This window comes from Pseudophryne corroboree, chromosome 1 (genome assembly GCF_028390025.1).
Source record: "Pseudophryne corroboree isolate aPseCor3 chromosome 1, aPseCor3.hap2, whole genome shotgun sequence".
Lineage (NCBI taxonomy): Eukaryota > Metazoa > Chordata > Amphibia > Anura > Myobatrachidae > Pseudophryne > Pseudophryne corroboree.
The window spans coordinates 920,655,807-920,670,398 of record NC_086444.1 but is presented as its reverse complement, the minus strand read 5'-3'; positions in this window follow the sequence as shown (position 1 = coordinate 920,670,398).

Below are 14,592 nucleotides of genomic sequence, written 5' to 3'. Positions count from 1 at the left end.
AGAAGCAATTAATCTCTCCTTGCACAAACTGGCTCTACAGAGGCAAGATGTCCACCTCATCATCATCCTCCGATATATCACCGTGTACATCCCCCTCCTCACAGATTATCAATTCGTCCCCACTGGAATCCACCATGTCAGCTCCCTGTGTACTTTGTGGAGGCAATTGCTGCTGGTCAATGTCTCCGCGGAGGAATTGATTATAATTCATTTTAATGAACATCATCTTCTCCACATTTTCTGGATGTAACCTCGTACGCCGATTGCTGACAAGGTGAGCGGCGGCACTAAACACTCTTTCGGAGTACACACTTGTGGGAGGGCAACTTAGGTAGAATAAAGCCAGTTTGTGCAAGGGCCTCCAAATTGCCTCTTTTTCCTGCCAGTATAAGTACGGACTGTGTGACGTGCCTACTTGGATGCGGTCACTCATATAATCCTCCACCATTCTATCAATGGTGAGAGAATCATATGCAGTGACAGTAGACGACATGTCCGTAATGGTTGTCAGGTCCTTCAGTCCGGACCAGATGTCAGCATCAGCAGTCGCTCCAGACTGCCCTGCATCACCGCCAGCGGGTGGGCTCGGAATTCGGATTTGGGATTTCGAAGAATGCACAGTTCTTTGCTGTGCTGCTTTTGCCAGCTTGAGTCTTTTCATTTTTCTAGCGAGAGGCTGAGTGCTTCCATCCTCATGTGAAGCTGAACCACTAGCCATGAACATAGGCCAGGGCCTCAGCCGTTCCTTGCCACTCCGTGTGGTAAATGGCATATTGGCAAGTTTACGCTTCTCCTCCGACAATTTTATTTTAGGTTTTGGAGTCCTTTTTTTTCTGATATTTGGTGTTTTGGATTTGACATGCTCTGTACTATGACATTGGGCATCGGCCTTGGCAGACGACGTTGCTGGCATTTCATCGTCTCGGCCATGACTAGTGGCAGCAGCTTCAGCACGAGGTGGAAGTGGATCTTGATCTTTCCCTAATTTTGGAACCTCAACTTTTTTGTTCTCCATATTTTATAGGCAGAACTAAAAGGCACCTCAGGTAAACAATGGAGATGGATGGATTGGATACTAGTATACAATTATGGACGGACTGCCACGGTTAGGTGGTATAAAAAAACCACGGTTAGGTGGTATATAATACAATTATGGATGGACGGACTGCCTGCCGAGTTCCGACACAGAGGTAGCCACAGCCGTGAACTACCGCACTGTACACTGGTTGATAAAGAGATAGTAGTATACTCGTAACAACTAGTATGACACTATGACGACGGTATAAAGAATGAAAAAAAAACCACGGTTAGGTGGTATATATTATAATAATAATACAATTATGGATGGACGGACTGCCTGCCGACTGCCGACACAGAGGTAGCCACAGCCGTGAACTACCGCACTGTACACTGGTTGATAAAGAGATAGTAGTATACTCGTAACAACTAGTATGACACTATGACGACGGTATAAAGAATGAAAAAAAAACCACGGTTAGGTGGTATATATTATAATAATAATACAATTATGGATGGACGGACTGCCTGCCGACTGCCGACACAGAGGTAGCCACAGCCGTGAACTACCGCACTGTACACTGGTTGATAAAGAGATAGTAGTATACTCGTAACAACTAGTATGACACTATGACGACGGTATAAAGAATGAAAAAAAAACCACGGTTAGGTGGTATATATTATAATAATAATACAATTATGGATGGACGGACTGCCTGCCGAGTTCCGACACAGAGGTAGCCACAGCCGTGAACTACCGCACTGTACAGTGGTTGATAAAGAGATAGTAGTATACTCGTAACAACTAGTATGACACTATGACGACGGTATAAAGAATGAAAAAAAAACCACGGTTAGGTGGTATATATTATAATAATAATACAATTATGGATGGACGGACTGCCTGCCGACTGCCGACACAGAGGTAGCCACAGCCGTGAACTACCGCACTGTACACTGGTTGATAAAGAGATAGTAGTATACTCGTAACAACTAGTATGACACTATGACGACGGTATAAAGAATGAAAAAAAAACCACGGTTAGGTGGTATATATTATAATAATAATACAATTATGGATGGACGGACTGCCTGCCGACTGCCGACACAGAGGTAGCCACAGCCGTGAACTACCGCACTGTACACTGGTTGATAAAGAGATAGTAGTATACTCGTAACAACTAGTATGACACTATGACGACGGTATAAAGAATGAAAAAAAAACCACGGTTAGGTGGTATATATTATAATAATAATACAATTATGGATGGACGGACTGCCTGCCGACTGCCGACACAGAGGTAGCCACAGCCGTGAACTACCGCACTGTACACTGGTTGATAAAGAGATAGTAGTATACTCGTAACAACTAGTATGACACTATGACGACGGTATAAAGAATGAAAAAAAAACCACGGTTAGGTGGTATATATTATAATAATAATACAATTATGGATGGACGGACTGCCTGCCGACTGCCGACACAGAGGTAGCCACAGCCGTGAACTACCGCACTGTACACTGGTTGATAAAGAGATAGTAGTATACTCGTAACAACTAGTATGACACTATGACGGTATAAAGAATGAAAAAAAAACCACGGTTAGGTGGTATATATTATAATAATAATACAATTATGGATGGACGGACTGCCTGCCGACTGCCGACACAGAGGTAGCCACAGCCGTGAACTACCGCACTGTACACTGGTTGATAAAGAGATAGTAGTATACTCGTAACAACTAGTATGACACTATGACGACGGTATAAAGAAAGAAAAAAAAATACCACGGTTAGGTGGTATATATTGTAATACAATTATGGATGGACGGACTGCCTGCCGAGTTCCGACTGCCGACACAGAGGTAGCCACAGCCGTGAACTACCGCACTGTACTGTGTCTGCTGCTAATATAGACTGGTTGATAAAGAGATAGCATACAATACATACAACAATATACTACTATACTGGTGGTCAGGCACTGGTCACCACTAGTCACACTGGCAGTGGCACTCCTGCAGCAAAAGTGTGCACTGTTTAATTTTAAATTAATATAATATTATGTACTCCTGGGGGCTCCTGCTATAACAACCTGCAGTGCTCCCCAGTCTCCCCCACAATTATTATAAGCTTTGCCTTTTATACATTGATGTGCAGCACACTGGGCTGAGCTGAGTGCACACAGACTGAGTCACACTGTGTGACTGGCTGCTGCTGTGTATCGTTTTTTTTCAGGCAGAGAACGGATATAGCAGAGAACGGATATATTATATTAAAATAAATAAAAGTTAACTAACAACAACTGCACTGGTCACTGTGGTAAACTCTGTCTGACTCTGCACAATCTCTCTCTCTCTTCTAATCTAATTTCTAATGGAGAGGACGCCAGCCACGTCCTCTCCCTATCAATCTCAATGCACGTGTGAAAATGGCGGCGACGCGCGGCTCCTTATATAGAATCCGAGTCTCGCGAGAATCCGACAGCGTCATGATGACGTTCGGGCGCGCTCGGGTTAACCGAGCAAGGCGGGAGGATCCGAGTCTGCTCGGACCCGTGAAAAAAACATGAAGTTCGTGCGGGTTCGGTTTCAGAGAAACCGAACCCGCTCATCTCTATTATATAGCAGGAGTACAGTGCAGAGTTTTGCTGACAGTGACTACCAGTATACGTTGTCTGCCTGAAAAACACTCCATATCTGTGCTCAGTGTGCTGCTTTATTGTGGGGACTGGGGACCACCAGTATAATATTATATAGGAGGAGTACAGTGCAGAGTTTTGCTGACCAGTGACCACCAGTATACATTGTCTGCCTGAAAAACACTCCATATCTGTGCTGCATTGTAGACAGTATATAGTAGGAGTACAGTGCATAATTTTGCTGACCACCAGTATATAATATATAGGAGTACGGTACAGAAGGCCACTGCTGTACCTACCTCTGTGTCGTCAAGTATACTATCCATCCATACCTGTGGTGCATTTCAGTTTTGCACAGTTTGCTGACCACCAGTATATAATATATAGCAGTACGGTACAGTAGGCCACTGCTGTACCTACCTCTGTGTCGTCAAGTATACTATCCATCCATACCTGTGGTGCATTTCAGTTTTGCACAGTTTGCTGACCACCAGTATATAATATATAGCAGTACGGTACAGTAGGCCACTGCTGTACCTACCTCTGTGTCGTCAAGTATACTATCCATCCATACCTGTGGTGCATTTCAGTTTTGCACAGTTTGCTGACCACCAGTATATAATATATAGCATTACGGTACAGTAGGCCACTGCTGTACCTACCTCTGTGTCGTCAAGTATACTATCCATCCATACCTGTGGTGCATTTCAGTTTTGCACAGTTTGCTGACCACCAGTATATAATATATAGCAGTACGGTACAGTAGGCCACTGCTGTACCTACCTCTGTGTCGTCAAGTATACTTTCCATCCATACCTGTGGTGCATTTCAGTTTTGCACAGTTTGCTGACCACCAGTATATAATATATAGCATTACGGTACAGTAGGCCACTGCTGTACCTACCTCTGTGTCGTCAAGTATACTATCCATCCATACCTGTGGTGCATTTCAGTTGTGCGCAGTATATATAGTAGTAGGCCATTGCTATTGATACTGGCATATAATTCCACACATTAAAAAATGGAGAACAAAAATGTGGAGGTTAAAATAGGGAAAGATCAAGATCCACTTCCACCTCGTGCTGAAGCTGCTGCCACTAGTCATGGCCGAGACGATGAAATGCCATCAACGTCGTCTGCCAAGGCCGATGCCCAATGTCATAGTAGAGAGCATGTAAAATCCAAAAAACAAAAGTTCAGTAAAATGACCCAAAAATCTAAATTGAAAGCATCTGATGAGAAGCGTAAACTTGCCAATATGCCATTTACGACACGGAGTGGCAAGGAACGGCTGAGGCCCTGGCCTATGTTCATGGCTAGTGGTTCAGATTCACATGAGGATGGAAGCACTCATCCTCTCGCTAGAAAAATGAAAAGACTTAAGCTGGCAAAAGCACAGCAAAGAACTGTGAGTTCTTCTAAATCACAAATCCCCAAGGAGAGTCCAATTGTGTTGGTTGCGATGCCTGACCTTCCCAACAGTGGACGGGAAGAGCTTGCGCCTACCACCATTTGCACGCCCCCTGCAAGTGCTGGAAGGAGCACCCGCAGTCCAGTTCCTGATAGTCAAATTGAAGATGTCACTGTTGAAGTACACCAGGATGAGGATATGGGTGTTGCTGGTGCTGGGGAGGAAATTGACAAGGAGGATTCTGATGGTGAGGTGGTTTGTTTAAGTCAGGCACCCGGGGAGACACCTGTTGTCCGTGGGACGAATATGGCCATTGACATGCCAGGTCAAAATACAAAAAAAATCAGCTCTTCGGTGTGGAATTATTTCAACACAAATGCGGAGAACAGGTGTCAAGCCATGTGTTGCCTTTGTCAAGCTGTAATAAGTAGGGGTAAGGACGTTAACCACCTAGGAACATCCTCCCTTATACGTCACCTGGACCGCATTCATCAGAAGTCAATGACAAGTTCAAAAACTTTGGGTGACAGCGGAAGGAGTCCACTGACCACTAACTCCCTTCCTCTTGTAACCAAGGTCCTGCAAACCACACCACCAACTCCCTCAGTGTCAATTTCCTCCTTACACAGGAAAGCCAATAGTCCTGCAGGCCATGTCACTGGCAAATCTGACGAGTCCTCTCCTGCCTGGGATTCCTCCGATGCATCCTTGAGTGTAACGCTTACTGCTGCTGGCGCTGCTGTTGTTGCTGCTGGGAGTCGATCGTCATCCCAGAGGGGAAGTCGGAAGACCACTTGTACTACTTCCAGTAAGCAATTGACTGTCCAACAGTCCTTTGCGAGGAAGATGAAATATCACAGCAGTCATCCTGCTGCAAAGCGGATAACTCAGGCCTTGGCAGCCTGGGCGGTGAGAAATGTGGTTCCGGTATCCACCGTTAATTCAGAGGCAACTAGAGACTTGATTGAGGTACTGTGTCCCCGGTACCAAATACCATCTAGGTTCCATTTCTCTAGGCAGGCGATACCGAAAATGTACACAGACCTCAGAAAAAGAGTCACCAGTATCCTAAAAAATGCAGTTGTACCCAATGTGCACTTAACCACGGACATGTGGACAAGTGGAGCAGGGCAGACTCAGGACTATATGACTGTGACAGCCCACTGGGTAGATGTATTGCCTCCCGCAGCAAGAACAGCAGCGGCGGCACCAGTAGCAGCATCTCGCAAACGCCAACTCGTTCCTAGGCAGGCTACGCTTTGTATCACCGCTTTCCAGAAGAGGCACACAGCTGACAACCTCTTACAGAAACTGAGGAACATCATCGCAGAATGGCTTACCCCAATTGGACTCTCCTGGGGATTTGTGACATCGGACAACGGCAGCAATATTGTGCGCGCATTACATCTGGGCAAATTCCAGCACGTCCCATGTTTTGCACATACATTGAATTTGGTGGTGCAGAATTATTTAAAAAACGACAGGGGCGTGCAAGAGATGCTGTCGGTGGGCTGAAGAATTGCGGGCCACTTTCGGCATTCAGCCACCGTGTGCCGAAGACTGGAGCACCACCAAACATTCCTGAACCTGCCCTGCCATCATCTGAAGCAAGAGGTGGTAACGAGGTAGAATTCAACCCTCTATATGCTTCAGAGGATGGAGGAGCAGCAAAAGGCCATTCAAGCCTATACATCTGCCCACGATATAGGCAACGGAGGGGGAATGCACCTGACTCAAGCGCAGTGGAGAATGATTTCAACGTTGTGCAAGGTTCTGCAACCCTTTGAACTTGCCACACGTGAAGTCAGTTCAGACACTGCCAGCCTGAGTCAGATCATTCCCCTCATCAGGCTTTTGCAGAAGAAACTGGAGACATTGAAGGAGGAGCTAAAACAGAGCGATTCCGCTAGGCATGTGGGACTTGTGGATTGAGCCCTTAATTCGCTTAACCAGGATTCACGGGTGGTCAATCTGTTGAAATCAGAGCACTACATTTTGGCCACCGTGCTCGATCCTAGATTTAAAACCTACGTTGTATCTGTGTTTCCGGCAGACACAAGTCTGCAGAGGTTCAAAGACAAGCTGGTGAGAAAATTGTCAAGTCAAGCGGAACGTGACCCGTCAACATCTCCTCCTTCACATTCTCCCGCAACTGGGGGTGCGAGGAAAAGGCTAAGAATTCCGAGCCCACCCGCTGGCGGTGATGCAGGGCAGTCTGGAGCGAGTGCTGATATCTGGTCCGGACTGAAGGACCTGCCAACGATTACTCACATGTCGTCTACTGTCACTGCATATGATTCTCTCACCATTGAAAGAATGGTGGAGGATTATATGAGTGACCACATCCAAGTAGGCATGTCAGACAGTCCGTACGTATACTGGCAGGAAAAAGAGGCAATTTGGAGGCCCTTGCACAAACTGGCTTTATTCTACCTAAGTTGCCCTCCCTCCAGTGTGTACTCCGAAAGAGTGTTTAGTGCAGCCGCTCACCTTGTCAGCAATCGGCGTACGAGGTTACTTCCAGAAAATGTGGAGAAGATGATGTTCATCAAAATGAATTATAATCAATTCCTCCGTGGAGACATTCACCAGCAGCAATTGCCTCCAGAAAGTACACGGGGACCTGAGATGGTGGATTCCAGTGGGGACGAATTAATAATCTGTGAGGAGGGGGATGTACACAGTGAAAGGGGTGAGGAATCGGAGGATGATGATGAGGTGGACATCTTGCCTCTGTAGAGCCAGTTAGTGCAAGGAGAGATTGATTGCTTCTTTTTTAGGTGGGGGCCCAAACCAACCAGTCATTTCAGTCACAGTCGTGTGGCAGACCCTGTCGCTGAAATGATGGGTTCGTTAAAGTGTGCATGTCCTGTTTATACAACATAAGGGTGGGTGGGAGGGCCCAAGGACAATTCCATCTTGCACCTCTTTTTTCTTTAATTTTTCTTTGCATCATGTGCTGTTTGGGGACAATTTTTTTGAAGTGCCATCCTGCCTGACACTGCAGTGCCACTCCTAGATGGGCCAGGTGTTTGTGTCGGCCACTTGTGTCGCTTAGCTTAGTCACACAGCGACCTTGGTGTGCCTCTTTTTTTTCTTTGCATCATGTGCTGTTTGGGGACTATTTTTTTGAAGTGCCATCCTGCCTGACACTGCAGTGCCACTCCTAGATGGGCCAGGTGTTTGTGTCGGCCACTTGTGTCGCTTAGCTTAGTCACACAGCGACCTTGGTGCGCCTCTTTTTTTCTTTGCATCATGTGCTGTTTGGGGACAATTTTTTTGAAGTGCCATCCTGCCTGACACTGCAGTGCCACTCCTAGATGGGCCAGGTGTTTGTGTCGGCCACTTGTGTCGCTTAGCTTAGTCACACAGCGACCTTGGTGCGCCTCTTTTTTTCTTTGCATCATGTGCTGTTTGGGGACAATTTTTTTGAAGTGCCATCCTGCCTGACACTGCAGTGCCACTCCTAGATGGGCCAGGTGTTTGTGTCGGTCACTTGTGTTGCTTAGCTTAGTCACACAGCGACCTTGGTGCGCCTCTTTTTTTCTTTGCATCATGTGCTGTTTGGGGACAATTTTTTTGAAGTGCCATCCTGTCTGACACTGCAGTGCCACTCCTAGATGGGCCAGGTGTTTGTGTCGGCCACTTGGGTCGCTTAGCTTAGTCACACAGCGACCTTGGTGCGCCTCTTTTTTTCTTTGCATCATGTGCTGTTTGGGGACAATTTTTTTGAAGTGCCATCCTGTCTGACACTGCAGTGCCCCTCCTAGATGGGCCAGGTGTTTGTGTCGGCCACTTGGGTCGCTTAGCTTAGTCACACAGCGACCTTGTTGCGCCTCTTTTTTTCATTGCATCATGTGCTGTTTGGGGACTATTTTTTTTAAGTGCCATCCTGCCTGACACTGCAGTGCCATTCCTAGATGGGCTAGGTGTTTGTGTCGGCCACTTGTGTGGCTTAGTTTAGCCATCCAGCGACCTCGGTGCAAATTTTAGGACTAAAAATAATATTGTGAGGTGAGGTGTGAGGTGTTCAGAATAGACTGAAAATGAGTGTAAATTATGGTTATTGAGGTTACTAATACTATGGGATCAAAATGACCCCCAAATTCTATGATTTAAGCTGTTTTTGAGGGTTTTTTGTAAAAAAAAAACACCCGAATCCAAAACACACCCAAAAAAATTTCAGGGAGGTTTTGCCAAAACGCGTCCGAATCCAAAACACGGCCGTGGAACCGAATACAAACACAAAACCCGAAAAATGTCCGGTGCACATCACTAATATATATATATATATATATATATATACTAAGACAAATAGCAGCGTCACTCCAGGACTTTGAAAAAAATTTTGTGTATTTAATGAATCACTATTCCTAGTGATTCATTAAATACACAAAAAAAATTTCAAAGTCCTGGAGTGACGCTGCTATTTGTCTTAGTGTTACCTGATTTGGAGCGGAGGGCACCCAGGCAATTGCCGCCAAGGACCAGGAGTGCCGGGCACCAAAAACCATTATTCATTATATATATATATATATACAAACAGAAAGCAAGCAATATATATATATATATATATATATATATATATATATATACATACATACACTGTGTGTGTGTGTGTGTGTGTGTGTGTGTGTGTGTGTGTGTGTGTGTGTGTGTGTGTGTGTGTGTGTGTGTGTGTGTATATTTAATATGTACGTATGTATGCATAGATGTGTGTGTGTATATATATATATTTTATATATATATATATATATATATAATTTATTTAAATTTTTTTCTTTGACAAACTTGTTAACATATATATATATATATATATATATATATATATACACACTGCTCAATAAAATAAAGGGAACACTTAAACAACACAATGTAACTCCAAGTCAATCACACTTCTGTGAAATCAAACTGTCCACTTAGGAAGCAACACTGATTGACAATCAATTTCACATGCTGTTGTGCAAATGGAATAGACAACAGGTGGGAATTATAGGCAATTCGCAAGACACCCCCAATAAAGGAGTTGTTCTGCAGGTGGTGACCACAGACCACTTCTCAGCTCCTTTGCTTTCTGGCTGATGTTTTGGTCACTTTTGAAAGCTGGAGGTGCTTTCACTCTAGTGGTAGCATGAGACGGAGTCTACAACCCACACAAGTGGCTATGGCTCAGTTAGTGCAGCTCATCCAGGATGGCACATCAATGCAAGCTGTGGCAAGAAGGTTTGCTGTGTCTGTCAGCGTAGTGTCCAGAGCATGGAGGCGCTACCAGGAGACAGGCCAGTACATCAGGAGACATGGAGGAGGCTGTAGGAGGGCAACAACCCAGCAGCAGGACCGCTACCTCCACCTTTGTGCAAGGAAGAACAGGAGGAGCACTGCCAGAGCCCCGCAAAATGACCTCCAGCAAGCCACAAATGTGCATGTGTCTACTCAAACGATCAGAAACAGACTCCATGAGGGTGGTATGAGGGCCCGACGTCCACAGGTGGGGGTTGTGCTTACAGCCCAACACCATGCAGGACGTTTGGCATTTGCCAGAGAACACCAAGGTTGGCAAATTCGCCACTGGCGCCCTGTGCTCTTCACAGATGAAAGCAGGTTCTCACTGAGCACATGTGACAGACGTGAGAGAGTCAGTAGACGCCAAGGAGAACGTTCTGCTGCCTGCAACATCCTCCAGCATGACCGGTTTGGAAGTGGGTCAGTAATGGTGTGGTAAGGCATTTCTTTGGGGGGCCGCACAGCCCTCCATGTGCTCGCCAGAGGTAGCCTGACTGCCATTAGGTACCGAGATGAGATCCTCAGGCCCCTTGTGAGACCATATGCTGGTGCGTTTGGCCCTGGGTTCCTCCTAATGCAAGACAATGCTAGACCTCATGTGGCTGGAGTGTGTCAGCAGTTCCTGCAAGAAGAAGGCATTAATGCTATGGACTGGCCTGCCCGTTCCCCAGACCTGAATCCAATTGAGCACATCTGAGACATCATGACTCACTCCACCCACAAACGCCACGTTGCACTACAGACTGTCCAGGAGTTGGCGGATGCTTTAGTCCAGGTCTGGGAGGAGATCCCTCAGGAGACCATCCGCCACCTCATCAGGAGCATGCCCAGGCATTGTAGCGAGGTCATACAGGCACGTGGAGGCCACACACACTATTGAGCCTCATTTTGACTTGTTTTAAGGACATTACATCAAAGTTGGATCAGCCTGCAGTGTGTTTTTCCACTTTAATTTCGAGTGTGACTCCAAATCCAGACCTCCATGGGTTAATAAATTTGATTTCCATTGATAATTTCTTTGTGATTTTGTTGTCAGCACATTCAACTATGTAAAGTATTTAATAAGAATATTTCATTAATTCAGATCTAGGATGTGTTATTTTAGTGTTCCCTTTATTTTTTTGAGCAGTGTATATATAGAAATGTGCACCGGAAATTTTTCGGGTTTTGTGTTTTGGTTTTGGATTCGGTTCCACTGCCGTGTTTTGGATTCGTATGCGTTTTGGCAAAACCTCCCTGAAAATTTTTTGTCGGATTCGGGTGTGTCTTGGATTCGGGTGTTTTTTTTTTCAAAAAACCCTCAAAAACAGCTTAAATCATAGAATTTGGAGGTAATTGTGATCCTATAGTATTAATAACCTCAATAACCACAATTTCCACTCATTTCCAGTCTATTCTGAACACCTCACACCTCCCAATACTATTTTTAGTCCTAAAATTTGCACCGAGGTCGCTGGATGACTAAGCAAAGCGACCCAAGAGGGCGGCACAAACACCTGGCCCATCTAGGAGTGGCACTGCAGTGTCAGACAGGATGGCACTTCAAAAAATTGGCCCCAAACAGCACATGATGCAAAGAAAAGAGAAAAAGAGGTGCACTGTGGTTGCTGGACGGCAAAGCTAAGCGACACAAACACCTCAATATCACAGGAATTATTCGTTCTAATCAACGGTATTATTGGTCCAAATCACTGGAAGAAAATGACAAAATCACTGGAATTATTTGTTCTAATCAATGGTATTATTGGTCCAAATCACTGGAAGAAAATTACAAAATCACTGGAATTATTCGTTCTAATCAACGGTATTATTGGTCCAAATCACTGGAAGAAAATGACAAAATCACTGGAATTATTAATTCTAATCAATGGTATTATTGGTCCAAATCACTGAAAGAAAATAACAAAATCACTGGAATTATTCATTCTAATCAATGGTATTATTGGTCCAAATCACTGGAAGAAAATGGAATGGATGGATATAGATACAGCAATGGTCTACTGTACAACTATATACTGTTAGTCACCAAAATGCTGCACTGTAATAGAGATGAGCGCCTGAAATTTTTCGGGTTTTGTGTTTTGGTTTTGGGTTCGGTTCCGCGGCCGTGTTTTGGGTTCGAACGCGTTTTGGCAAAACCTCACCGAATTTTTTTTGTCGGATTCGGGTGTGTTTTGGATTCGGGTGTTTTTTTCAAAAAACACTAAAAAACAGCTTAAATCATAGAATTTGGGGGTCATTTTGATCCCAAAGTATTATTAACCTCAAAAACCATAATTTACACTCATTTTCAGTCTATTCTGAATACCTCACACCTCACAATATTATTTTTAATCCTAAAATTTGCACCGAGGTCGCTGTGTGAGTAAGATAAGCGACCCTAGTGGCCGACACAAACACCGGGCCCATCTAGGAGTGGCACTGCAGTGTCACGCAGGATGTCCCTTCCAAAAAACCCTCCCCAAACAGCACATGACGCAAAGAAAAAAAGAGGCGCAATGAGGTAGCTGTGTGAGTAAGATTAGCGACCCTAGTGGCCGACACAAACACCGGGCCCATCTAGGAGTGGCACTGCAGTGTCACGCAGGATGTCCCTTCCAAAAAACCCTCCCCAAACAGCACATGACGCAAAGAAAAAAAGAGGCGCAATGAGGTAGCTGTGTGAGTAAGATTAGCGACCCTAGTGGCCGACACAAACACCGGGCCCATCTAGGAGTGGCACTGCAGTGTCACGCAGGATGTCCCTTCCAAAAAACCCTCCCCAAACAGCACATGACGCAAAGAAAAAAAGAGGCGCAATGAGGTAGCTGTGTGAGTAAGATTAGCGACCCTAGTGGCCGACACAAACACCGGGCCCATCTAGGAGTGGCACTGCAGTGTCACGCAGGATGTCCCTTCCAAAAAACCCTCCCCAAACAGCACATGACGCAAAGAAAAAAAGAGGCGCAATGAGGTAGCTGACTGTGTGAGTAAGATTAGCGACCCTAGTGGCCGACACAAACACCGGGCCCATCTAGGAGTGGCACTGCAGTGTCACGCAGGATGTCCCTTCCAAAAAACCCTCCCCAATCAGCACATGATGCAAAGAAAAAGAAAAGAAAAAAGAGGTGCAAGATGGAATTGTCCTTGGGCCCTCCCACCCACCCTTATGTTGTATAAACAAAACAGGACATGCACACTTTAACCAACCCATCATTTCAGTGACAGGGTCTGCCACACGACTGTGACTGATATGACTGGTTGGTTTGGACCCCCCCCAAAAAAGAAGCAATTAATCTCTCCTTGCACAAACTGGCTCTACAGAGGCAAGATGTCCACCTCATCTTCACCCTCCGATATATCACCGTGTACATCCCCCTCCTCACAGATTATCATTTCGTCCCCACTGGAATCCACCATCTCAGCTCCCTGTGTACTTTGTGGAGGCAATTGCTGCTGGTCAATGTCTCCGCGGAGGAATTGATTATAATTCATTTTAATGAACATCATCTTCTCCACATTTTCTGGATGTTACCTCGTACGCCGATTGCTGACAAGGTGAGCGGCGGCACTAAACACTCTTTCGGAGTACACACTTGTGGGAGGGCAACTTAGGTAGAATAAAGCCAGTTTGTGCAAGGGCCTCCAAATTGCCTCTTTTTCCTGCCAGCATAAGTACGGACTGTGTGACGTGCCTACTTGGATGCGGTCACTCATATAATCCTCCACCATTCTATCAATGTTGAGAGAATCATATGCAGTGACAGTAGACGACATGTCCGTAATCGTTGTCAGGTCCTTCAGTCCGGACCAGATGTCAGCATCAGCAGTCGCTCCAGACTGCCCTGCATCACCGCCAGCGGGTGGGCTCGGAATTCTGAGCCTTTTCCTCGCACCCCCAGTTGCGGGAGAATGTGAAGGAGGAGATGTTGACAGGTCGCGTTCCGCTTGACTTGACAATTTTGTCACCAGCAGGTCTTTCAACCCCAGCAGACCTGTGTCTGCCGGAAAGAGAGATCCAAGGTAGGCTTTAAATCTAGGATCGAGCACGGTGGCCAAAATGTAGTGCTCTGATTTCAACAGATTGACCACCCGTGAATCCTTGTTAAGCGAATTAAGGGCTGCATCCACAAGTCCCACATGCCTAGCGGAATCGCTCCCTTTTAGCTCCTTCTTCAATGCCTCCAGCTTCTTCTGCAAAAGCCTGATGAGGGGAATGACCTGACTCAGGCTGGCAGTGTCTGAACTGACTTCACGTGTGGCA